Source organism: Panthera uncia, chromosome B4 (assembly GCF_023721935.1).
Source record: "Panthera uncia isolate 11264 chromosome B4, Puncia_PCG_1.0, whole genome shotgun sequence".
Classification (NCBI taxonomy): Eukaryota; Metazoa; Chordata; class Mammalia; order Carnivora; family Felidae; genus Panthera; species Panthera uncia.
In genome coordinates, this window is record NC_064809.1 from 11,162,560 (window position 1) to 11,188,041 (window position 25,482).

Consider the following 25,482-nt stretch of genomic DNA (forward strand, 5'->3'; position numbering starts at 1 on the left):
AGGCCTGTTTCTTGACTTTTCCACAGGCTTTATGAACAACACACAGGGTACACATTAGAAATGAGTCAGACCCATGGTTTTCCGAGGGCATAAAGCACTGTGCACAAAGAGCTAGCTCCCCATTGGGCCTCAGTGGGTTCTGAATGAAGCCAGAAAATGATTCAGCCTTAGATCAAAAGAGAAAACACACACACACACGTGTGCGCACGCACACACACACAGACGCCAAAAAGCAAAAAGAGTTACCATTATTTTGAGGTTGCAGAAAATATGAATATTGGGAACACCGATTTTTCAGCCTCTTAGAATTTCATTTTATACATTGGGGTTTTATGTAAGATTTTCATCATAGCTATTCATCTGGAGCATGACTCCAGATGGAACCTATTTTCAAAATGACTTCAGTAAATTGAATTTTAAAAAGTTTTAATAAATGATGAAGAACTGGATATAATAGTTTTTTTTTCAGGCTTTGTGAAACATCACAACTATGCAACTTTTCAAAACATGGTGATTTTGTGATAGTGGATTTGTGACATAATAGCCCTTTTAATATTTTACCTTGATGGACCACATCAAATGAACAGATGTGTATAATTATTTTTATTTATGAATTATATTTGTTTTTGTAACTCCAACGAGGCCTTACTATCAATGGATTTTCTGGATTAGGTAAGATTTTGAGGTTCAAACTGAGGTTTGCTAATCTAATGAACCCTTTGTTTGGAACGTTTTGGTGGAAATCTTAGTCAAATATATTTTTTTGAGTTTGGAAAAATGCAACATCCCAGACTGTTTGCATTTCTGGTTATTCGAAGAGCCTCTCCCTCGCAAAGCGTCATCCATCGTGTTATCTGGGAAGGCTGAAGACTTCAGGAGAAAACCGTGTGCATTACAGTAGCACTGTTACAGCCAATGCCTGCCAGAGATAATTCTACTTTAATAAAATAAAGAGGTGACATTTTTTCCATTCCTGTCATCTTCCGTCTGGGCTCATTCACCTTGGTGTCTGGGACAACCGAGGAGTCCAGCACTCCGGTCATCAGACCAGAAAGAGGGTAGAGGGGTGCAGATGGGCTCCTTACTGCCTCACTATGGTGTCTGCCCGTCTAAAAGAAATAAGCATATTGCTTTCCTTTATGCCTACAGAGAGGTCCCACTTGCCGGTTCGATCTGCCCACTCAGGGTCCTGGCAGACTTTATATTACAGTCTCCAGTCTTCTACCTCGTAGGAGGCAGGAGGCCCTGAAAAGCATCATGATTTCCAGTGAACCCAAGCCCATCCCAGCCCAGCCACCTGTCTCTGGAACTCCAAGGCTGGGCAGGTATAGGCTCCAGGTTGTGTGGGCCTGGTGTCCTTCCCACTTGCACATCCAAGTGTAGGAAGAACTTTCTCTCAAATGTGAATTGACCTGGGCTTTGCTCTCTCAGCTTAGCAAGACCGGTAAAATTCTATTTAATAAAGCCCTTTGCTTGTATGACTGACACTGAGAGTCAGAGCTTGAAACCCAGGTGTCCCCCAGCCAAGAGTATAACCAAGTATAACCACTTCCTTTCACGTAACCAAGTATAACAGCCAAACTGTTGCCTCCATTTGCAGTTGATCTGTGCCTCATTTCACTGTCCGTTGTTAAGGCAGAGCCGCGTTGTCTGCGTTCTTTTTGATAGTCCCAATCATGCCTTTGTGTGTTGTTTTTTTTAATCCCTTTGAGGCCAGGCATTCAGGAAGCACTCTTACTCTTCCTATTTGGTATTTCCACCATAGGAACATTCTCTCTTCGGTCCAACCACTGACAGATATTGAGAGGCCAATAAATCTGTTGGTGAAGAATCTCTCAGGAAGGGTTTTAGTTGTGTATAACAAGAGGGACAGAGAATGGAGTGTTTCCTTCCTCTGGTTACTCTTGATTTTCAGCGTCTGTTGGTAATGAGATAATTACACAACGATCAAAAAATAACTCAGCAGCTCTGACTAGCAAGTGCCCGTGTCCGTGAGAATTACCACATAATGACAGGTATTAGGAGGGGACGCAGTTCCCTGGATGTGAACAGCTGCTGTATTTCAAGCTCCAGCATGCCATTGGAATGTCCAGCCAAAATGGATGGGAAGCTAGGAGATTAAAGAAAAAAGGACTTAACAGATAAACGGAAGATAGTATTCCGGCTTCTGTTTTCCCAGTCTGAGCTTTCTTTAGGAAAGCATATATACGTACATGTATGTAATGATTTTGTTTGTAAAAATTTACACAGTCTTATCTGTTTCTTTTGAGGGGGATGTTGCTTATGTACATGGAGCTCTATATATCTAGAAAGGAAGGGTGAGTTTATGGTTCAGAACAATGGAGGAAAGGGGGATTTATGTGCTTTCCTTGTACTTCTAGGCACTTGAGAATTTCCTCTTGTACTACCCATGCACCTCATCTGATATTACGTGCGACCACTTAATTGTATCCAAAAAAAAGCCCCCTGAAATTCTACCTGTGACAAACTCTGTTACGTCTGGCCACTGAGCGAGATGTTCTGGCATGAATACCCGGGTGCACAGCACCCCTGTTTGTCTGGAAGTGTCCGTGGCAGAATTTTAGTCTTCCTCTTGCCAATTAGATTGAAGCCAGCTCGAAATGGTAGCTTGCATGTCCCAGATTTGGATAGGAGACCTTTACCTGCAGATTTGTTCAGACAGGCATGAATGTTTTATCCTGACTAATTTGGTTATTTTAGGGGTAGGTTTCGGTGGAGCCAAAATCAAGAAAAAGACCCTGAATGGTGCATATTTGAATTTAGAAAGGGCTTTGCTGTGACTTTATATGTCTGTTATGACATTTGTGTCTATTCACATACGTCTAGTACTTTCCTGTGCAAAGTCTTGATCTGTCTTGTTCAGTGTCCCCAGCCCCAATTGGATGACACCCTCCAAGGCCACATGTCTTGCCCGGTTTGCTTCTTCATCCCCTCACTTCTGTACTCGCTGCAGCCTGTATCCCTGTCCTCCATGGCGACTTCTCCAGGTCACTGCCACCTGCTCCAGGGCCATTTTCATTATCACACGAATGCTGCTAACTAAGTCCCATGTCCTGGTTTCCAGCCCCGGTCTCCTTCCTGAGCCGTTTCCCCTATATCCAGCGGCTCCCTGGATGTTCCTAAATGATGACATCTCAAGCACACTCTCCCTCCATCCCTCTGCCGTCCCACAGGGTTCCTTCATCTCTCATCTCCCCAGGGACAACATCCTCCTCTACCTGCCCCTGCCTGGCATCCGGTTAAAATTTGCACTCCTTCTTCTACCTCTCATCTCCCCTCCCAGCCCCAATTTCCAGTCACTTGTCCCTCATCATCAAGTTCAATTTCAGTCTCTTGAATTTATCTGTTAACAGTGACTCACCGCCACTTCCCATATGCAGGGAATCCTCAGCATCTCTTTCCTGAATTTCTCCAATAACATCTTCCCTACTTGCTGTCTCCTTCTTCGGTTTTGGCTCCTCTCCGGCTTATCGTCCACGAGGGGCTCGGAGTGATTTTCCCGAAGCACGGATCTGATGGTTACTCCTCTACTCCAGCCCCAACAGGGACATCCCACTGCCCACAAAGTGATGTGCGTGGACTGACTGTCTTCTGTGTCTTCTTTTCCAGTGCAGACATGTCTTTCTTCATGTCCCCTGTTTGGATGATAAACTGTATGGTCTCCCAACTTTATAAGGTCTTTTGAGAGGTGCCACCCACCCCCAGCTTCCTCGCCTCTGTCCTGGTCACATTCTCCCATCAGCTGTGCTGAACTCCTAGAGCTATGCTGGGTGCTGTCTTCCACCTCTAGGCTTTACACATGTCGTTCCGTCTGCCTGGAGTCTGATCCCCTCCCCCAATCTCCTGGCTGGCCCTCGCACTTCTCCTTGGCCTCTGCTCAGATTTCATTTCTTCCAGGAACCCCCACCCCCTGTCCTGTCCTCTCCCCTAGACAGGATGCCCCCTCCTTTGTGCTCCCCCAGCACCTGCACTCAGCCCTGTGCACAGCCTATCGCTTTGCCTTTAATTGTGCGTGCTTCCTCCTCCCCGTGGCTGGATTCTCATCTCCTTGAGGGCCAAGGGCTATATGTTGGTCCTTGCTCTCTCTTTAGGTTTGCCCAGCACCCGCCAGTATCAACAAACCTTGATAAATACTGTTTCACCACTGAAGAAAAAGGCAGGATTAAAGTAGGATTCCACCCAATTAAGAAACTGTAATGTCTCAGCCATCCGGACTCCTCTATGTGGTGAAAGGAAGCCTTTAAAACCCTGAACTGGGAACAGTTTTGATTGTGTCCCTGGAAACACTAGGGATACAGATCAGAAAATTCTCATCCTGCTGTTGAATAATTCAGGCTCACGGTGATGGTGCAGGAGAACAGTCCAGGCCAGGTATGTGTCGCCTCTTCAGCTAACTTTAGCTGGTCCTGGTATTATTTTACAATTTCCCTTGCAGCACACCGTTTGTGATAAGCTGTTATTTTGAGCACAACGATTCCTCTTTAATGAGACATTTGTGAGCTCGGGAATAGTTGCACCGGATATAGAGTCAGCCCCCTGTCACCAGAAAGGCACCCCCCATTGCTTGCTGGGCTGCTGTGTTTTTGCCGTAGAGGGTTTTCAAGACAGCTGGACAGCCCTGGTGTTTCAGACGGGGTCCCAGCAGGACAGGGAACTCACTCCAGACGGTTCCAGTGACGAGAATTTACTAGAGGGGCTAATGACAGAAGTGCAGGCAGGGTGAAAGGTATCAGCAATAGCCGTTTGGGCGCCCAGGACTAGTGCCATCCCTGGGCACAAGAGAGAGGGGTCCAATGAGCCACGGGAAATGGTGCCAGAGTGAACTGTGGCTTGGGGACACAGCCATTGCTGGAACCCGAGACTGAAACATGGAGGGAACAGGGAGGAAATACCCTGATCTGTCTCTTCTTGGCCTCTCTGCTCTTCTGATGGGGCCCCCACTGGCCAGCCCAAAGCCAGAGGGCCTGGGTGATTCTGTCAGCAGCTCGGCCTCCGGGACACAGAGCAGGACATAGGAGGGTGCAAGATGGATCTGAGAGGGCAGGGAATAACCAGCCCTGATGAGTCCTCCCCCTGGCCATCCTGGAGGCCAAAACTGTTCTCTTTCATTTGATTTCAGCCCTTTTACTCTGCGGGAAATGTCGTAGGACTGTAAATAATTTTCTAGCTTCGTGGAACTTAGCCTTTCCTTGACAAGAAAGTGCTGGATCGGGCCTGACCTGCTGCAGATACATACCTGTTGAAGATGCTTGCCTCACAGTCTCTTCTCACCAGGGTTTCTTTCCTTATCCCACCTTAAAAATCCTGCCTTGTGTCATCCCTCAAGGTGTCCACACCCCTGCATCTCCACACCACCCTAGACCCGAGGCACTGTCTCCCTCTCCTGCCAGATGCAGTGGCTTTCTAGTGGCTTCTTCCTTCTCATTTTGCTCCCTCTCAGTTCGACCTCTCCACAGGAGCCAGTGCAGTCCTGGGAAAGGGCAGGTGGATTTGGGCATCCTGTGCCCACATCACCTTCCTGCCATAGGCGGGGTATGCCTCAGCTCCCTTGCCTGGGTTGAGAGGCCAGATGTGGGGGCCTCTGTGTGCTTCTCACTTCCCCGCAGTCACACTGAGCTCCCCAGGCTCTTCCCACCTTGCCTTCTGCCCCTGCTTCCTCCTTTCTGCCTCTGCCTCCACCTCCCCACCTTCTTTCTCTGCTGGGCTGGCTTCTTCTCATCGTTCAGCTAGCAGTTAACCTGTCACCGGTCAGGGACTTCTTTCCTGACCACCGAAGGTCAGGATGGCCCCTCGGCCCCTCCCCCGCCCCATCGTCTCTCCTGTAACCTCTGTGACCCTACACAGCTATGCCCACCCTTGGCACAGGGGCTGCCGAAGGTGCCTCTGTGCGGCCAGGGCAGAGAGAACGCCTGAAGCCATGCTCCTCCTGGGGCTCCGCTTCTGGAGAATCCCTGGGCTGTGCTTGTATGCCGGTTCCTATTAATGTAATTTAATGTACTGGTTTAGTAGCCTGTGGGCCACAGGGCTGAGCAAATGTGTCTCTTAGAAGAACAGCCCCCCACCCCCATTGTGGGCGTCCCTTATATAACTGCCGGTCAGCCGCTTCTTTTGTTTTGTCTCCCACATTTTATCCTCCTTGTTCTCTCCTCTTGTTTTTCCCAACCTCTGACTTTCTGGCCTCGTTTTCGCTGCCATGCATAATGATGAAGACACACACTCTCTCTTGGGTAGAAGGCAGCAGCCAGGATAATCATCGAAAACCCTGATCACTTGGGATCCTGCTCTTGGGGAATTTGTGAGTGCGTGGATGGGATAAGCTGATGTTGACCTCTGTATTCCCGTGAAAGAGGCATGGCTCAGCAAAGCCCTGTGATAGATAAACACCAGAGGGGAGCCGTCCAGGGCTGTTGGAGAGAAGAAACCGCCTTAGGGCACTCACCCCTGCTGGCGGGTGGCTAATGCCAAGGTTGTAGGAGGACAGTGCCCTGCAGCCCGAACTTTTGCTTCTGACAAGGGTGAAAGAGATCAGTGCCCTCCAGCTTTCACTAAATCAAATGAGCTTTACCCTAGGCTATTGGAGTTAATTACACAACCTTCCCCTCATCCTGCATACGGGCCATGTGCTGTTGTCTGAGAATGAGGCCTTACGTCGTGGATTTTGCCAATGAAGAGACTCAGACCTGAGGCTTGTCCAGCCTGTGAGGACCCCGTGCTTCCTTAGGGACCGAGCTGGAGCTAGAATCTGTATGTCTTTTATGCAGAGATGTGATTAGTATGTTTCAGTGTTTTTATTGTGTTTTGAATAACAAATCGGGAGATTTGCCTCATTTCCTTATGTTTTCCCCACCTTGCTCTTATTGCCTTATTGTTGGAGTAGAGAAAGGAAGAAGAAAATTAAAACAATAAACCAAATGTTAAAGGCGGTTTGTGGCCAAGTTGATCAAACCCATGTGTCACCTGCGTATGGAGGCGGGAACTGTTTTTCACAGGAGGACTGTCATCTCTGTTTAGTGAGAGCGGGAGGGGAAACTGAGCCCCGCTCTGAGCTCATCCACACCGATTACGAGGTGGTTCAGTTGCTAGAGGGAACTAGGGAGGCAGTTGGGTCTGGATGAATCCGAGGTTCTGATCACTCAGTAACTGGGGGAGAGCAGATAAATGGACACCAAGAGACTGAGTGGGTGCAGCACTGGTTCTCAGACACCTGCAAGAGAACCGAGTAATCACATACACTACCAAGTTGTAATAAATGACTCTCTCACTTCCCCAAGGAATGATTTGTTTAAAAGATTCTCTGATACTCCAGAAAGACCAGTGTGGTTGTTCAGAGCGCCAGCCTGACTAGTGTGAAGCGGCCAAGTGACCGCTGGTGGAATGAGCGTGCTCTCTCTTACTCCAGAGGAGGTTGGGGGGTGGGGGTGGGGACTTGTCCATGCTTTACAGGACTCTCATCTTGCCTGTGTGGCCACGTCTGACTCCCCCCACCCCCAACTCCCTGAAGGATTAGCTAGGAAAGTTACAAGTCATAGCTATTATCCATTTTTCTATATTACATTTTAAGATTTATAACCTCCTTGCTTCTGTTGAGGATTTGAAGACCTTTGCAATTTCTTACAGCCCGACTGTTTTTTTTTTCCTGAGAGTCTTGTACAAGGGCCACAGAATTAAAGTAAATACACATGTTCCACAGTGATTTAACAATCTCTGAACTATGTCACTAGTTAACTGAAAAGAACCACAGACCGTGCCCAGATGCATCCTGAGCCTGGGGACCAGTGTGGCATGAATTACATCATCTTACCAGGGAAAAACTGACAAACCACACACCAGGTGCTGGGTCAGATTTCATGTCTGCCAACCTCAGAATGACCCTGCTTATACTGTTTTTTTAGAGACTGAGGGAGGAAGGGCATGGAGATCCCCTAGTCTCTCAGCTGAAAACCTTCTCTCGTCTCAACTACATTTATGCCTAAAACATTTTGCTGGAGATTCGCTGATTGTTCTCATCTCATTATTACCAAGTGCCCTTCTGCAGACCACAGGATTTAATTACCAACACTATATTTTTCTTTCTGCCCTCGTTTCCCTCTCCAGGTGCATAGCATTTTTTATTTGCAGATCGAAAGGTTTGATTATTCATTATTTTATTTATGTATTTATGTTTTTTTCACTTTTTCTTTTATTTAGAAATTTTTAATTCCAGTATAATAAACACAGTGTTATTATGTTGGTTTCAGGTGTGCAATATGGTGATTCAACAATTCTATTCATGACTCAGTGCTCGTCATGATAAGTGTACTCTTAATAATCCCCATCACCCACTTCTCCTCTAGTAACCATCAGTTTGTTCTCTGTGGTAAGAGTGTTTTTGGTTTGCCTCTCTCTCTTTTTTCCCTTTGCCCATTTTTTTTTCTTAAATTCTGCATGTAAGTGATATTATATGGTATTTGTTTTTCTCTGACTTGTTTCACTTAGCATTGTACTCTGTAGTTCCATTCATGTTGTTGCAGATGGCAAGGTTTCACTCTTTTTTATGGGTGAGTAATATTTCATTGTGTGTGTGTGTGTGTGTGTGTGTGTGTGTGTGTGTGTATAAATCACATCTTTTTTTAAAATTTTTTTTTAACGTTTATTTTTTTTTGAGACAGAGAGAGACAGAGCATGAATGGGGGAGGGTCAGAGAGAGAGGGAGACACAGAATCCGAAACAGTCTCCAGGCTCTGAGCGGTCAGCACAGAGCCCGACGCGGGGCTCGAACTCACGGATGATGAGATCATGACCTGAGCCGAAGTCGGACGCTTAACCGACTGAGCCACCCAGGTGCCCCAAATCACATCTTCTTTATCTATTCATCAGTCACTTAGGCTGCCTCCATGGATTGGCTATTGTAAATAGTGCTGCTGGAAACACAGGAGTACATATATTCTTTTGAGTTAGTGCCTTTGGGTTCTTAGGAGTTTGATAATATTTGCTTTTTCAAACAAAATAGCCTGGGCTTTCTTATGGTCTTCTCCCCCAATTTTGCTTAGTGATTTAGTCAACAGAAGGATGAAGTTGGGCCAAGAGAATGAGAATCTGATCATTCTAATGCATGGAATTTTAGAATGCTTTTCTAAGTTTCACCTGGGACATTCGGTATCGTCCCCAAATGCTGTGCATGTGGCTATCCAGAAAGTCAGAACTTAGTGCGTATTAGCTGAATGGAAGCCACAGAAAAGAAAGGAAAACAAGATCTCTCTTCAGAGAGTCTTAGCAGCAGTCATCTATTATGATAGGTGATTTTATGTGTCAGGTAGGTTGGGCTAAGGGATGCCCAGATAGCTGGTAAAACATTATTTCTGGGTGTGTCTGTGAGGGTGTCTCTGGAAGAAATTGGCACTTGAACTAGTAGACAGTAAACACAGACTGTCCTCCCCAGTGTGGATGGGCCTCTTTTAATCCTGCGGGCCCAAATGGAACAAGGCAGCAAAAGGTGAATTTGGCCTCTCTCTTCTTGAGCTGGGATGTCTGTCGTCTCCTGCCCTTGGACGTTGGAGCTCCTGGTTCTTGAGCTTTCGGACTCAGATTGAATCCCACTATCGGCTTTCCTGGTCCCGCAGCTTGCAGACAGCAGACTCTGGGACTCCTCAGCCTCCATACCTACAGCGGTGGGTTGTGACAATACGTGTGAAGTGGTGTCCACAGAGGAGCTTGTTAGAGACTCAGTGGCCAGTGTTTTTACTGGGGGCTGATCATGTGGGCACCCTCTGCCTGGCATTTATCAACATTCCAGAATCCCAGAAGGGAAGTTGATGTTCAGCAAAACCCTTTTTTTTTCATTGTGGAAGTCTTTGTAGGCATAGTATAGTTTTTTTTTTTTCCCCTTCAACTTGAACAGAACGAGACACTTAGGTTGTCTGTCACGGGGTCAGTGGGGCCATGAATTTCAGCAACTTTACCTTAGGTCCTTGAGGGTCTGACCTGGCCCGGGGCCATTCTTCTTAGGGCCATTCTTCTTAGTATTTCCAAAGGTCTAGAGTAATACTGGATATTTTTGTATCTGCCAACAGAGGAAAACTCTCTTTTCTCTTGCTTTCTTACCTTGAATAGCCAGCCCTAAATTTTGTTCTCTTCCAAAGACTAAATAAAACCCCAAGTCTGTTGGGGTATTTCTCAAATCATAGCTGGATACAGGAAGATGGTATAGGGTGTGTGGGCTTTGGAATCAGACACACCACCGTGATTGGTGACTTCTGACTGGTTGCTTGGCCTTTCTGAGTCTGATCTGCAAAAATGGGAGAGTCCTTTAGGATTTGAGGTTTTGCAGTGATATGTGAGAAGGGTCTGGCACTGAGCCCAGATCATGGGTGCCCAGTAGATGGCCACTGTTGTAGTTATCAGGGGCCAGGAGTAGGCCTGGATCCAGTCAAAGTTACGAAGTAGGCTGGGTGCTGGCTTATATTTTCCAGTCTGTTCTTCTCACCCGTTGTGAGCCTTCAGTACTGGCCCAGAATTAGCTGGTGGCTTTAGGGATAATAGTCTCCAACAGGTGATTGCCCGAGGACTACAAAACAGATCATAAATTAGCACATCTCCACCCATAATTGAAAAGTTGAAAAATTTCTTGTGATATTCTCAAACCTATTAAGTAATAGTCTTGTGTCAGGATTTTCCAGAGAAACAGAACCAATAGGAGATGGGTAGGTGGATGGATGGATGGATGGATGGATGGATAGGGATTGGGGATAAAGAATTGGCTCATGTCATTATGGAGACCGAGAAGCCCCATAATCTGCCATCGGGAGGCCAGCGTAATTCCAGTCTGAAGACCTATGAGCCAGGAGAGCCCAAGCTGTGTGTCTCAGTCTGAGGAGAAGGCCAGTGTCCCAGCTTGCTCTCCCAGCAGAGTGAGTAAATTCTCCCTTTCTCTGCCTTTTTGTTCTACTTGGCCATGAACCACACTGATTGCATAAATAGTCAGGCACAGTGAGCCAGTCTTATCAGTTAAGCAGTGGGAATGCTTTCTGAATCCAAATTCTCAGATTCCCGCCAAGGGTAGGAATCTGGTCCTTGCTGTGTGACCTCTTTCCCACACACCCGTCTCTGTGCCTGGCTTTTTGCAGAGCCATTCCAGGGGCCGTGGGTGTTGGCCCTTCGCTCTGAGCAATGCCCCTCATCCTCTTCTCTCTTGGACCACTGCTCTCGGATCTGCATGGGGAAAGAATCCTCGCTCTGAGCCACTCCTGGTGTCTTCTGTCTCCCTCTGGTGCCTCCTTCACATTGGGTAAATGACCTGTTCGTCCTCTGCCCCGATGAAACTTTGTGTATGGCTGTTGTCCTGTCTGACCTGGAAGGATTCGAAAAGGTATAATTCCTGAACTGTTAATTCAGTTCCTTTTTTAAATGGCATGCTTTTCTAAGAAAAGCCTGTGTTTTTTCCTCTAAGTTTATTTTTGAGAGAGAGAGAGTGCACGTGCACAAGCTGGGGAGGGACAGAGAGAGAGAGAGAGAGAGAGAGAGAGAATCCCACGTAGGCTCTGCGCTGTCAGCACAGAGCCCAGCATGGGGCTTGAACTCACAACCTGTGAGATCATGACCTGAGCTGTAGTCGGACACTCAACCCCCCTGAGCCACCAGACACCCCTGGAAAAGTTTGTTTTCTAAGCCAAAGTTATTCCATGACGAGGGCATGTCTTTTCCTTATGGTCACATTCCTGTCTGCTGTGACCCCTTTTCTATTCACTTTACTCATCTGAGAGTTGAACATTTTTAAAAAATGTTTATATATTTATTTTGAGAGAGAGAGAGAGAGAGAGCGCGAGCATGAGTGGGGGAGGGGCGGAGAGAGAGGGAGACAGAGAATCCCCAAGCAGGCTCTGCACTGTCAGCACAAACTGTGAGATCATGACCTGAGCCGAAATCAAGAGTTGGACACTCAACTGACTGAGCCACCCAGGCGCCCCTCAGAGTTAAACATTTTAATGAAATTGGCCTACAATTGCGGACCTCTCACCCAGGGGTAGTAGGTCTACATTTTTGGCGTTATGCTAGGGATTATTAACCTTCAGATTTAGAATTCTCAACATTCCTTCTGAAGGTTGAGGCGTTGTGGCAGAGATGTGATCGATTTGGTCTCCATAACATAGATGACGCGGACCTCTTTCCTTCCTGCCTTGTCCCATTCTACCAGGTAGTGAATAGTTAACAATTTTGACTTTAACAACGAGTAAAGAAAACTTGTCTTTGGACACCAAATACAAACCACACCCTTGGATAGCACTATATCGTTTGTGGGGTTTTTTTAGGCATAATACTTCTATTTGATTTTGGCTTTCCACGGAATTTTCCCAAGATCTCAGCCTTCTGCTGCAGGATTCTTTCTTGTCTTCCCCTCCCAGTTACTATAACTGATCCATGCACTCTCCATGTGTGGGAGGTGGTAGTTTGGGCAGGACAGATGTCAGGCACTCTTGTCTGTGTCTACCAGGAGCTATTATCCCCATCCCAGTGCCTGGCTGTCTGAGGACTATTGTTCTGTGTATCACAAGCTAAAGTGATTTTTCTTCTCCACAATTCATTTTTGAAGTTATTATGACAGGTGCTTTCTGTAGCTAAAAACGCTGTATGCATCGCAGAGATCAGAATAGTTGCTTGTTGTGGTTTAATACTTATTGAACATGTTTGTCTATGGTGCATGTGTTGACTGGAGCCCAGACAGTGAGAGCCACATGTTTGCAAAATTATTCTGTGAAATGTGCATCCCTTTATGTTTGCAGGAAGCTTTCTCACCATTCAGTTGAGCTATGGAGATTGGATTGATAGGACAGAAACATTGTGCATTTTATTTGCCTGCATTTTAGGGCTTGGTTGTGATAACGGCTGTAGATGCTTGCTCTTCCGGTGCTTTCTCTACACGCCCCCCCCCCCCCCCCCATTCTATTAGCCTGGTCAGTGTGAGCATCTCAGAGCTGGACTTCTGAGAAGTTTGCACTGGAACCTGACGGTCCCTAAGCCCTGAGAGGGGCGAGGACTTACTTTGTTTATTCTGCTGTGTCTTTGTCACCAGAGAGGCTGATGAAATTTTATTTCAAAAAAAAAAAAAAAAAAAAAAGGACAGAATTTGGTGGCCTGATCTGTGTTGCTTTCTAGCACGTCTCTTTAAATCTGGTGGTAGGTTGGGGTGCCTGGGTGGCTCAGTCGATTAAACTCAGGTGAAGCCTGAGCCTGACTTTGGCTCAGGTCATGATCTCATGGTTTGTGAGTTTGAGCCCATGTCAGGCTCTGGGCTGACGGCTCGGAGCCTGGAGCCTGCTTCGGATTCTGTGTCTCCCTCTCTCTCTGCCCCTCCCCCGCGCATGCTCTGTCTCTGTCTGAAAAATAAATAAACATTAAGAAGAAATTTAAATCTGGTGACTCGTGGAGCTGGGGCTGCCCTGGCCTGGGGTTCAATCTCTTGCTGCTCCTCAGAAGAGCTGCTCTTTGGTCACGTGGTACTTACAAACTAGTATATCGGTTGCTTGACGTTTTTCTCCCCCCTCTTGTCATTCTTGTTATATTTCAGCCCCCCCCTTTTTTTCCGAGGGCACTTTTACTCTTAGCAGCTGAACATTTCCATATATTTGTAGCTTAGTCTAATAGCCCTTAGCACCAGGACTATCTACTTTGTATTCAATTTATTTTTTTCTATTTAAAAAAAATCTTACTTAAATCCAAGTTAGTTAACATATAGTAATAGTTTCGAGAGTAGATTTTAGTGATTCATCACTTACATACAATATCAGTGCTTATCCCAACAAGTGCCCTCCTAATGCCCATCCCCACCCCCCATCCAGCACCCCTCAGTTTGTTCTCTAGATTTAAGAGTCTCTCATGGTTTGCCTCCCTGTTTTTATCTTATTTTTCCTTCCCTTTCTTATGTGCATCTGTTGTGTTTCTTAATTTCCACATATGAGTGGAAATCATATGATATTTATCTTTCTGTGACTTATTTCACTTAGCATAATACACTCTAGTTCCATCCACGTTGTTGCCAGTGGCAAGATTTCGTTCTTTTTTTTTTTTTTAATTTTTTTTTTTACGTTTTATTTATTTTTGAGACAGAGAGAGACAGAGCTTGAATGGGGGAGGGGCAGAGAGAGAGGGAGACACAGAATCGGAAGCAGGCTCCAGGCTCTGAGCCATCAGCCCAGAGCCCGATGCAGGGCTCGAACTCACGGACCGCGAGATCGTGACCTGAGCTGAAGTCGGCCGCTTAACCGACTGAGCCACCCAGGCGCCCCAAGATTTCATTCTTTTTGATCGCCAGGTAGTAATCCATTGTATATATAAACCACATCTTCTTTATTCATCAGTCGATGGGCATATGAGCTCTTTCCATAATTTGGCTATTGTTGATAGTTCTTTTTTTAAAATTTTTTAATATTTGTATTTATTTTTGAGACAGAGAGAGACAGAGCATGAGCAGGGGAGAGGCAGAGAAAGAGAGGGAGACACAGAATCCGAAGCAGGCTCTAGGCTCTGAGCTGTCAGCACAGAGCCTGACGCGGGGCTCAAACTCATGGAGTGTGAGATCATGACCTGAGCCGAAGTCGGACGCTCAACCGACTGAGCCACCCAGGCGCCCCTGTTGATAGTTCTTTTAGCCCTTTTGGATACGTGTATGTACATGTTTTTTTTGTTGGTTTGTTTAATTTGTGTGACAAGAGCCAAAATCCTCCCCCAGCCCCAGTCTAAACTTTATATATCCTACTCAAAGACAGTAACTAAAACCCTCCCATCACCTGAGAAGCACTTGATAAAAGTCTGTCTCAGTAAAGTCTCCAGAGCACAGAATGGATTGGAAATCGTATAAAATGAATTTTCTTGCACACAAAGGTGAAAAAAAATGGAAATCCCAAATTTATTTTTAAATTTATGAACAAGAATCTCTTTGAGGGGCTCCTGGGTGGCTTAGTTAAGCACCGACTTCGGTTCAGGTCATGATCTCACCATCCATGAGTTTGAGCCCCACGTCAGGCTCTGTGCCGACAGCTTGGAGCCTGGAGCCTGCTTCGGATTCTGTGTCTCTCTCTCTCTCTCTCTCTCTGACCCTTCCCCATTTGTGCTCTCTCTCAAAAATAAAATAAAACATAAAAAAATTTAAAAAAGAATCTCTTTGATGAGATAAAATTGCAGCAGTAATAATTCTTCCGATCTTATAAATAAATTAGAATGGACCAAAACTCAATACCATTTAAACCATAGGCTCAAAGGGTTATTCTAGGAGTTTGCTTTCTTAAAACTTTGGTTCCCCTTAAACATTATACAGAAATGGAACTTCATTTTCCTAACGGCTTAATTCATTTGGACCTGCAAAGCCCTTCCGGTCATAGTCACCTTGTGTTTGCCCCACCAGAACTTGAGTATTGACCGTCAGGGTTTTCATTTGTGTAAAGTCTAATCATTCTGCTCTTTCATTTATTTATTTTTAAAGATTTTATTTTTAAGTAATCTATACACCCAATGTGGGGTTCGAACTCAGAACCTGGAGATCAAGAGTTGCTTGCTGCACTGACTGAGCCAGCCAGGCCCCACCACACTGAGCACCACCCCCCCCCCCCCCCCCCAATCTGTTCTTTTAGATTGTGGAAGTTTATATGTGGAGTGCTTTTCTCTTCTTTTGTTTTCTTTTCTAACAAGGAAAAGAAAAAAAGGGGGCGCCTGGGTGGCTCAGTTGGTTAAACATCTGACTTTGGCTCAGGTCACGAAGTCACATTCTGTGGGTTCAAGCTCTGCATCAGGCTATGCGCTGTCAGCACAGAGCCTGCTTCGGATCTTCTGTCCCCTCTGTCTCCGCCCTTCCCCGACTTGAGCTCACTTGTCTCTCTCAAAAATAAACATTAAAAAAAAAAGAAAAAAAAAAGATAAAAAAGGAACATTGAGCCATTGTTGAGCATTTTGGGAAAAGTGAAAATCTGTTTCCTGTATTTCATTTATAAGGAGAAGCGAGGTGGTGATGGCAGATTCTAGGCTGAGTTCTGAGGAAGGAGAGGTATTTCTTTGCCTCCTTTCCACCTTCCCTTTTTCTCTCAGTTCCCTTCCTAGTCTCCTGTCTCAGTATTTCTCTCCTTTCTCATCCTTCCCTTCAATTGTTAGCCATTTTATTTTACTCCCTTTATATATTAGCTCACAGCAGTTGAGAAAAAGTGACACCCCTTTCAGAGAGATCTATTTTGTTAAGGACTCTGGACAACAGATCCCAAGAAATTAACCCTCAATAATGAAACTTTGGCTTTGGTAGGAGGGGCACTTATGAACTGAAAGTCTTCTCAGGAATTGTCTGTTTATAAGATCTGTTCACTATTTATGGGACAGAGATGACAGATGCCCACTGTGGGCCAGGTGCTGCCGTTAAACACACAGATGGATAAATGTTGTCGCTCACGGTTTTGAGGGCCCTGCGATGGCAGGGGAGGGGGCAGACAAGCATGGAAATTAGTAGTCACCGTATAGTCTTGTAATTGCCTTCACGGTGGCAGGAACCACGCGTTGCGCCTACATGATTGGGTGTGAGAACAACCATGGAAGCATCCATTCCCTGGTCTCAGAGACTTTAAGGAGGGGAATTTTCGAAATAAGGTAATGTGAGTTCTGTAATGAAACCATCCTGGAGGTTTGAACTCTCCACGACTCCCGTTTGGTTAGGCCTAGTTTCGATTCTGCCGTTTTTGTTTTAGCTTCCTTTCTTCACCTTACTTTCGTCTGTTATCCCTCTGGCTCCTACGTCCGCTTTGCTGTCCCCAGTGTGAGATGCGGAGCTCAGAAACCTGGGCCAGAAAGGGGAAGATGGGCTTGGGCTGCAGGGTAGACAGCTTTTTCCTTTGGGTATTTAAAGTATCATCATCTTACAGTGTCACACACATTTTTAGACAGGAGACTGTCCCAAGATCTTTTCTTTTCCTGGCTTGCTGTTTACAGTTGTCACATCTGCCCTGTCTGCAGTAATAACAAGAAGAAGAAAGACTCCCAGTCTTTTTAACGTAAAAGCCGTGAACTGTGCCTTTGACAGCTGCAGAAAGTGTTCGCACCACTTTATTTTATTGTTGGTATAACTTTCAATTGCCTTCTTTGTCTTCGTGCCTTTCCTATTGTTTTCTGGAACGAAGTGAACAATGTTTTGAAAGTCAGTTCAGAGGTGAACTAATGGTATAGCCATAAGAGCAGATATGGGCATGTTGGCAGTTGGTAAATGTCAGATCCTAATTTTAACGATAATAAATTTGGGGGAGGAACGAGAAGCTCTCAACTAGTGAAAGGAAGATCCTCTGTGGGAGAGGCTCCTGTCCTTCATACAGAGCAGTGTTCATTTCTGTTGTAGTAGGAAATATGGCTTCTTTGCCTCCATTGTTACCTTTGTCATTCCTCCTGCTTGTCCCTGAGGAACCTCAGCTTTTACAAGTAGGGATAGGAGCCACGTTATAAATCCTTTCTCTTCTTGTAATCAAAGCCCTGTGTGGCAACCTCCATGCCAGTAATCACCGAACCCTTTGGATTTAGACCACTCAGTCCACACTGATCTGGTTTTTAGGCTTCCTTTCCTCCATGCCTTCAGGTGCTATGTATGCTGTATCTTCGTTTGACTTTGGCGTCTGTTGAGAATTCTGGCTTCTGCAATGAATTTATTCCTGTTGGGATAATTGGGTGAATGGATGGGTTGGGGGGGCGGTTTGGAACAGAGCTGAGCACCACCCCAACAGGACGTTTCCCCACTTCATCCTAAGACACCTCCCTTTTTCTGGGATCAGTTGTTTGAATCTGAGTTGTTTTGGTCTTGTGCCTTATTTTAGCTTTGATGGCACAATATTAAAGAAGTTATCGTCTCATTCAACGTCGTTGTCAGTACCGAGAGTAATGAAGATACTGGAAGGTTGACTGCATTCTCCTTTATTTCCTCTGTGTGTGTGTATGTGTGTGTGTGTGTGTGGACATTTCTGCAGAAGGTCACCCACAGCCCTTAAAGGGAATGACTGGCAGCTTTCTGTCCTGTCATGAGGAGAGGCTGAGTGGGCAGCCTCAGACCTCTGATGCCCCCTGGGCAGCCTCTAGATAGTTTTCTAGATGAGAAATTGCAGAACTACCTGGATTTCTTGCCCAGGTGTGTTTGGGGGAGAGAGTTAGACAGCATGTAGACGATTTGAATTTTGCATGAGGAGAACACAGTCAAAGATTTTTTTGACATCAGACTTTTTTTTTTTTTGCCTCTGGGGCAGATGTTATTTTTCTCTTTGACTTTTGGTTTTTATTCTTCTGTAGTATTTTTAAAGACAACAGTGAGAAGGAATTACCCCTGGACCTTTTCTCTCAGTGAAAAACATTAGTTGTGACTCTGAGGAAATGGCATGTGGCCATAAGGACAGGGTATGGCAGAATCATCCAAAATGCTGATTGCCTCCCTCAGGGCTCTGTGGGCTTGGCAGTTTTCTTAAACTCTGTGCTCCACTCACTTCATCTACATGATGGAGACAATAATCTCTTTGGATGTTGTGATTAACTGAGGTCACTCTTGTCAAATGCTTAGAAGAGTCCCTGGTATGTGGTCTTTTTTTTTTTTTTTTTTCTTTTTGAGAGAGTGAGTGTGTGTGCATGTAGGGGAGGGGCAGAGAGAGAGAGAGAGAGAGAGAGAGAGAGAGAGAGAATGAATCTTAAGCACTTAAGAATCTCCATACCTGACTTGGAGCTTGATCTCATGACAGTGAGATCATGACCTGAGTGAAATCAAGAGTCGGATGCTTAACCGACTGAGCCACCCAGGCGCTCCACAGTCCCTGGAACTTAGTGAGTAAGCAGTTCATGGTTATTATGTATGATTATACACTAATTCTGTTAGGTCATGTTATTACATTATGAAAGAATCGAGTTTCTTGGTACAGTGATGTGGTCTTGGAAACTAGGAACAAATGTCCACCCAGGCCAATGTTTAATGACTATTTGGCCATGACTTGGTCATTTGGATCAGAGAAGAAGGCCAGCGTAGCAACTTTTTTCATGAAAGTTCAGTTTGCCACACTCATCGGGAGTCTATGGAGCCCCTCGAAAGCTGAGTGGGCAGAGCCCGAGAGCCCTTGAGTAGCTCCTCTGGTGTAGAGGATATAAAACATGGCAAATGGTCTTTTGTGGAGCATTAGGGGACGGACACCTGACTATTAACCAGCCCCACCATTAACCAGCTGTGTGTGCTCAGGGTCAGACCAGCTGTTCATTCGTTCGTTTGTTCATTCATTTATTCATTCATTCAGTTCACTCCATTTGTAAATAGTGCTAAGATATTTTGAAGTAAATTAAAGATCTCTTATTGCAGAATTTCACAGTAACCAAGACATGGAAGTAACCTAAGTGTCTGTCAACATGTGATTGGATATATAAGATGCGGTATATATGCTCAATGGAGTATTTATTATTCAGCCACGAGAAAGAAGGAAATCCTGCCGTTTGTAACAATGTGGAAGGACCTCGAGGGCATTATGCTAAGTGAGATAAGTCAGAGAAAGACAAGTAACGTAGGATATGACTTACACATGGAGTCTAAAAAAGCCGAACTTGTAGAAGCAGAGTGTAGTGTGGTGGTTCCCAGGGCCATGGGGTGAGAGGATTGGGGAGATGTTGGTCAAAGGACTCAAACTTTCACTTAGAAGATGAATAAGTTCTGGGGAATCTAACGCACAGCATGGTGATGAGAGTGAATGCTCTATATTATGTACTTGAAAGTTGCTGAGAGACTAGGTCATAAATGTTCTCAGCACATAAAGCAGGGGTAATTATGTGACACAGTGAGGGTGTCAGCTGACAGGACGGTGGTGATCATATTGCAGCAACTAAGTGTACCAAATCAACACATTGTACACCGTAAACTTAGCGTCATAGGTCAGTTATATCTCAATTAAAAAAAAAGATATCTTGACATTCCACCCCTCCTAGAATAAGGCTTTCCATCCCTCCCAGACCCCCAGGAAAGAGAGGAAGGAAAAAAGGAAGAAAAGAAATTTCTCCATGTAACCAAAATAACATTGCCATTACTAATGTAATTAATAATACGTCTTTAATATTTGCTAACATCAGTTCACATTCAGGTTTCCCCAGGTATGGTCAGGTCATACACTGAATTTATGTTATCACAGTCGCTTCATATGGGGGGGTGGTGAGGGGTGGTACTGACTAAATGGTCTCCAGGCTGTGTTCGTGTTTTAATACCTTTAACCAAGTGCTGCTCCGATTCAGTTCATTTCTCTCTTGTTCCTGGAGAAGGAGGGTTCGCAATGTATAGACACCAGCTATGGCTCTCAGCATGACCAGATGGAAATGTGGAAAGTATTTGGCCCATGGAATCAGTGGAGACGGTCAGGGGTGTGTCACACTGGGTTGGGCAGACCCAGCACTCATGCCGGTTACATAGGGGAGACAGAGTTTTCGGCCCCAGACTGGCTTGCATTTGATGTGCTCCCTAAATGTTCATAATACCGTTTACCTGTAAGAGGAAGACTTGTGCCGTCCTTCTGATTCCCTTTTGTTTTGTTACCTGAGACTCTAGTGTTTTATTCAGGGAGACTAAATGCTGATCTCTCAGATTACCTGTCTAGGGAAAGTCCCATTGTTCCAGAACAAAAGAGTGAAAAAGTCACGTAGTGAGAGCCTAGCTCCCATCTCAGATCTCAGGTGCTGCAGCGTCAGGGGTCACTGGCCTGTTGGCACATTCTCTGCATTGTGTGGGTGTCCCGGTGAAGCCACTTCTCAGCTTCTTAGCCCCCCCCCCCCCCCAGACTTCCCTGGGGCCACTGTGTTATGTGTGTGAGCTCTGAGGGCCTATGGTCTGAACCAGTTGAGAAGTAGGGTTGAGGGGTCAGGCAAGTAGAGGCCAGAATGAGAACTCTTGTGGATAAAAGAGGAATTGGCTGCAGTGTGTGCCGATAAAGAGCTTAATTCTGAACCTGCAAATCAGGCGGCAGTGCCCACTGCGGGCCTCCTCCCCAGACCTAAGGGAGAGAAGCTGTAGGTGTGCTTCCAGAAGGCTCCCAGGGATGGAGGGAGAAGGGGCTGAGCATCCAACCCTTCTTCCTGCCCTGGGGAGGAGGGTGCGAGAGGGGACACAGGGAGCTACAGCCACAGACAAAGGGACACCCCTTACAGTTAGCTTCCTCTTGGGACCGACTGTCATGGGTGCCTTGTAGGCTCCTTCCCTCTGTCTTGGCTCTACAGACTAATTAATAGAGGAGAGAGAGAAATGAGACAAGTTCTGATAATAGTATTGTTCAATAAATACTTTCATTCATGTGATATGCACTTCCTGAATAGATAAATCTTAAAAAAAATTCAACTTCAAAATTTCCCCCAAACTCTGGATATTTGTTGCATGAATGAATGCACCAATCACTTGTTTGCATTTGGGAGACTCAGGATGGCTCTGTGTGTGTGTGTGTGTGTGTGTGTGTGTGTGTGTGTTGGGAAGGAAGCAGAGAGGAAGTGGGTTGGAGAGCCAAGGCTTTCTGAAATATTATTACCTACAGGAATTCCAAGCTTCTCTGAAGGGTGTCCTGAGTGTTCCAGAAGTCAGCTCCTCTGACTGACAGCCTTCTGCCCCTGTGTCCCAGGGCTGAGACGTTGGGGACTTGACCTAGCACTTGTTTTGGGAGCCCCCTCTTTCCCAAGTGACCAGCAGTCCCCTCATGGAGGGAGATGAGCCATCCAGGTCCCAAGAAGTTGGTGTGATAGACAAGGAGGAACCAGGGGCCGGTAGAGCAGGTGGATTGGGTGGCCAGGTGGATTGGGTAGGTACCTTATAAGGTACCTCTTACAAGGTATGGAAACCGTACTTTGTGGTCGGGTATGTTCTGAGAGCTAAGTATGGAGCAGGACAACAACCTTCGTTCAAATTAATGGAGCAGAAGAACGCATTACATTTTACGGACTTTAAAAATTTGTAATAAAACATATGTAACAAAACATTACTATTTTAGCCACTTAGGTGTGCAGTTCAGTGACATTAAATACATTCGCAGTGGGCCACCACCGTCTATCTCCAGGACAATTTCATCTTTCCCAATTGGAATTGCATCCACTAACCACCCCGGGAAACCACCACTGTACTTTCTGTCTATGAATTAGACTACTCTAGTCACCTCACATAAGTGGAATCATGCAGTTCTTGTCTTTCTGTGACTGGCTTATTTTGCTCAGCATAATGTCTGCAAGGTTGATCCATGATGTACCAGGCATCAGAATTTCTTTCCTTTTTTTTTTTTTTTTTAATTTTTTAATGTTTATTTATTTTTGAGAGAGAGAGACAGAGACAGAGACAGAGTATGAGCAGTGGAGGGGCAGAGAGAGAAGGAGACACAGAATCCAAAGCAGAGTCCAGGCTCCGAGCTGTCTGCATGGAGCCCCATGCGGGGCTTGAACCCACGAACTGTGAGATCATGACCTGAGCCGAAGTTGGACACTTAACCTACTGAGCCACCCAGGCGCCCCAGAATTTCTTTCCTTTTTAAGACTGAATAATATTCCATTGTGTGGATATGTCCCATTTTGTTTATCCATTCATTTGTTAATGGACGCTTGTGTTGTTTCCACCTTTTGGGTTTTGGGATTAATGCTGATATGAACATTGATGTACAGATATCTATTGGCATTACATCTTTTCAAAATAAACTTTCTTTTTTTTTTTAGAAATACAATATATACATTACATTTTTGGTGACCGCAAAATATATCTAACTCATTTGGAACCTGAATTTGTTATTTAGTACCCCTAAAGTTTTAAATGTATGACTGTAGTGCATTTTATTATTGAGCCGTGCCTCTTTTGTCCTGAGTTGTTAGTTTTTGTGCACCCAGTTGTATATTTAATCTTGTTAGATCTAGTTCACCAACTTAGCCTGTCATGACCTTTTAGAATTCTGAGTCTTTCATCTAGTTTAATTTTGGGTCAGGCACAAATCTGATCATATCTCCTCTATCTCTGGACAAGTCTTGGGTGCTGCTGGAAACCTCTCCCTGCCTCCCTTCTGGTTGGCTTTTCTCTGGGCATTGCTGTGCTGTCATATACCCATTTATCCAGCTTTCCTCACCGCTGGTTTGTAAGGAAATACGTCCCCCTCCACCACGTATGTCTGCACATTTTCATGCCGTAACAGTCTCCAGACTTATTGAGAATGGGACTACACCAGACTGGTCAGTCATACTCTGGTGTTGTTTGGGAATGGTAGCCACCAGCACGTTGTAGGTGAGGGGGGATGAGCTGTTCTCTTACAGCCTCACGAGCAGGTTATAATGAAAGCAAGTTTCAGAACCAATTCGACATTGGACCCTGAAACAAATGGGTATTAGCAATCAGGCAGAGTCTAGTCCGTATGTCCTGTTCTGTCACCTGAAGTCCCAGCTCTGTGTCCTGTTAGGTGCTCTGAACACCACTTGGGATGAAGGGTGGTGGGATGAAACCAGTGGCTGGACCATTTGGGATCAAGTCTAAGGATACAGGCTAAGGGCCTTGTCGGATGGAGCCTTATACCCTATCTATTCAAGGATAGAGACCGTCTAAACTATTTTACCCCGTTCTTGATGTGCATCACGCTAATTAACAAATCACCGATTTCATCAAGGAAAAAAAAATCGTTCCTCACATTCATTCTTCTAGTTAGTAGAGGATCTGATCTTACTCAAATATACATAACAGAAGAGGTTCTAGTGGGGCGCTTTTGGAGTGAGGACTGTTTGGTCTGGATGCTAGCTGATCCGCTCAGGATGCTGAGATATAATTTACCTATAGTAAAAATAACAAATCTCAGAATTTTTAAGCCCCTGTAAGGACCACCTAGATCAAGATGTAGTATGTTTCCAGAACCCTCCAAGGCTCCCTGGTATCCTTTTTCCCCAGTGAGAAGAATGCCCCTCCTTCTCCAAGGTAATCACTCTTCTGACCACTGTCACCATAAATTAGTTTTTCCTGATTTGAATTCCATATGCATGGAATCCTACTTAAGTTTGGTGAGATTCCTTCATGCTGTGTAAATTGTTCATTTTCTTTCACTGCTGTGTAGGATTCCATTGTATGAAATGTAGATAGCCGTTCTACACCTGGTGGATGTTTGATCACTTCCAGCTTGGGGCTGTAGTGAATAAGGCAGCTAAAAACATTCTTGTGCATATCTTTGGTGGACGGAGTAGGAGTTATTGATTAAGGTAACTAACTGTCCCTAGAATTGGTTTATATTCACGCACACAGAGAGGATATCATATTTTCCATGACACATGGTTTTAGAGTATATTAAAGGGATCATACAAAACTACATATACAAACAAAGGAGCATAGTCTCGTAAAGTATGTGCTGGAACAAAAGCACATCATTGCTTTTTGTGTTCCTTGACTATAATAAATATTCTAAGCCACAGAGTCAATTTCCTGGGAGCCGAGATTCTCATGTGAAAGTATGCTGTTTCCTTGTGGCTTCTCTAGAAGGAGTGGGAAAAGGACCTTTTCATTAATTCTGCAAGTACGCATCATTCTCTAATTTTAGATTGTCATTGTGAAAAAAGCCATGGATTACTAAAAACTCTTGAGAATATCAACTACTTTTGGGGGGTCCCCTGCATTGGAATGAATAAGATTCTTAAATATTCATTTATGTTTTTCTTTCCATGTCATTTTGGGTATTGTGATGAAAATAAACTATTTGCTGCTGATTTAGAATCCCTGAATACTCTTATAAAAATTTAATTCCACCCATATTAACTAGGCTTTCAAGGCTTTTTCAGAGGGCCTGTTTTCCTCTAATAGATTACTAGAGGGAAAATCTTTTAGCCTAGAAAATTGATGGATGGAAGTAGAACATGGAAACTGAACTCCAGCCACCAATGGGGATGCTGCATTGATTTAAAATTGAAAAGGGTCTGTGTTTTATGAAAGTGAAGAATTAGGTTAGCAGTCCCCTTGACAAGAATGCAAAAATTCTAATGGTCTGTAGCACATGCATACATTTAAGGTATCACCACCTCTTCATGGCACCTAACAACATTTTTTTAACAACCCTACGGTGTGTTAAACATTACAGATGTCCTGTTCCGGGAGTCTTTCCTACACACACACCGCTGCACATGTACTGAGATGACACTTGTACAAGGTTACTGTTGAAGCTATGTGTGTAACACCAGAACACCAGAAGCCACCAGATGTACATCCGTCTATAAGGGAGGGGCCGAAGGGTGGTGTATGTGTGCAGCGGATGCTGTGTGGTTGTTAGAAGAGAGCGATGACGTATGTCCTGATGTGGACTGATGTCCAGGTACATTGCCATGTGAAAGAAACAAGGTGGAGGCCAGCGTATAGACTGTGCTACCTTTATGTATGAAAGGTAGAGATATAGGGGAATTTACTTATATTTGCATAGAGAAAAACTGGAAAGATAAACAAGACATAAATAGAAATGGGATCTGTAGCAGTCAACGGGATACGTAAGG

At 45.0% G+C, this 25,482-nt stretch overlaps 1 protein-coding gene and 1 non-coding gene across 4 annotated transcripts in view; both read left to right on the forward strand.

Annotated features, from left to right (window-relative positions):
* CAMK1D (calcium/calmodulin dependent protein kinase ID) overlaps positions 1 to 25,482 on the forward strand; it is a 507,262-nt gene that overhangs the window by 128,824 nt on the left and 352,956 nt on the right. The gene's annotated exons all lie outside the window — the stretch shown is intronic.
* Positions 24,918 to 25,046, forward strand: LOC125920559 (U6atac minor spliceosomal RNA). Its single transcript, XR_007457136.1, has one exon. It is a non-coding gene; the product is annotated as a U6atac minor spliceosomal RNA (small nuclear RNA).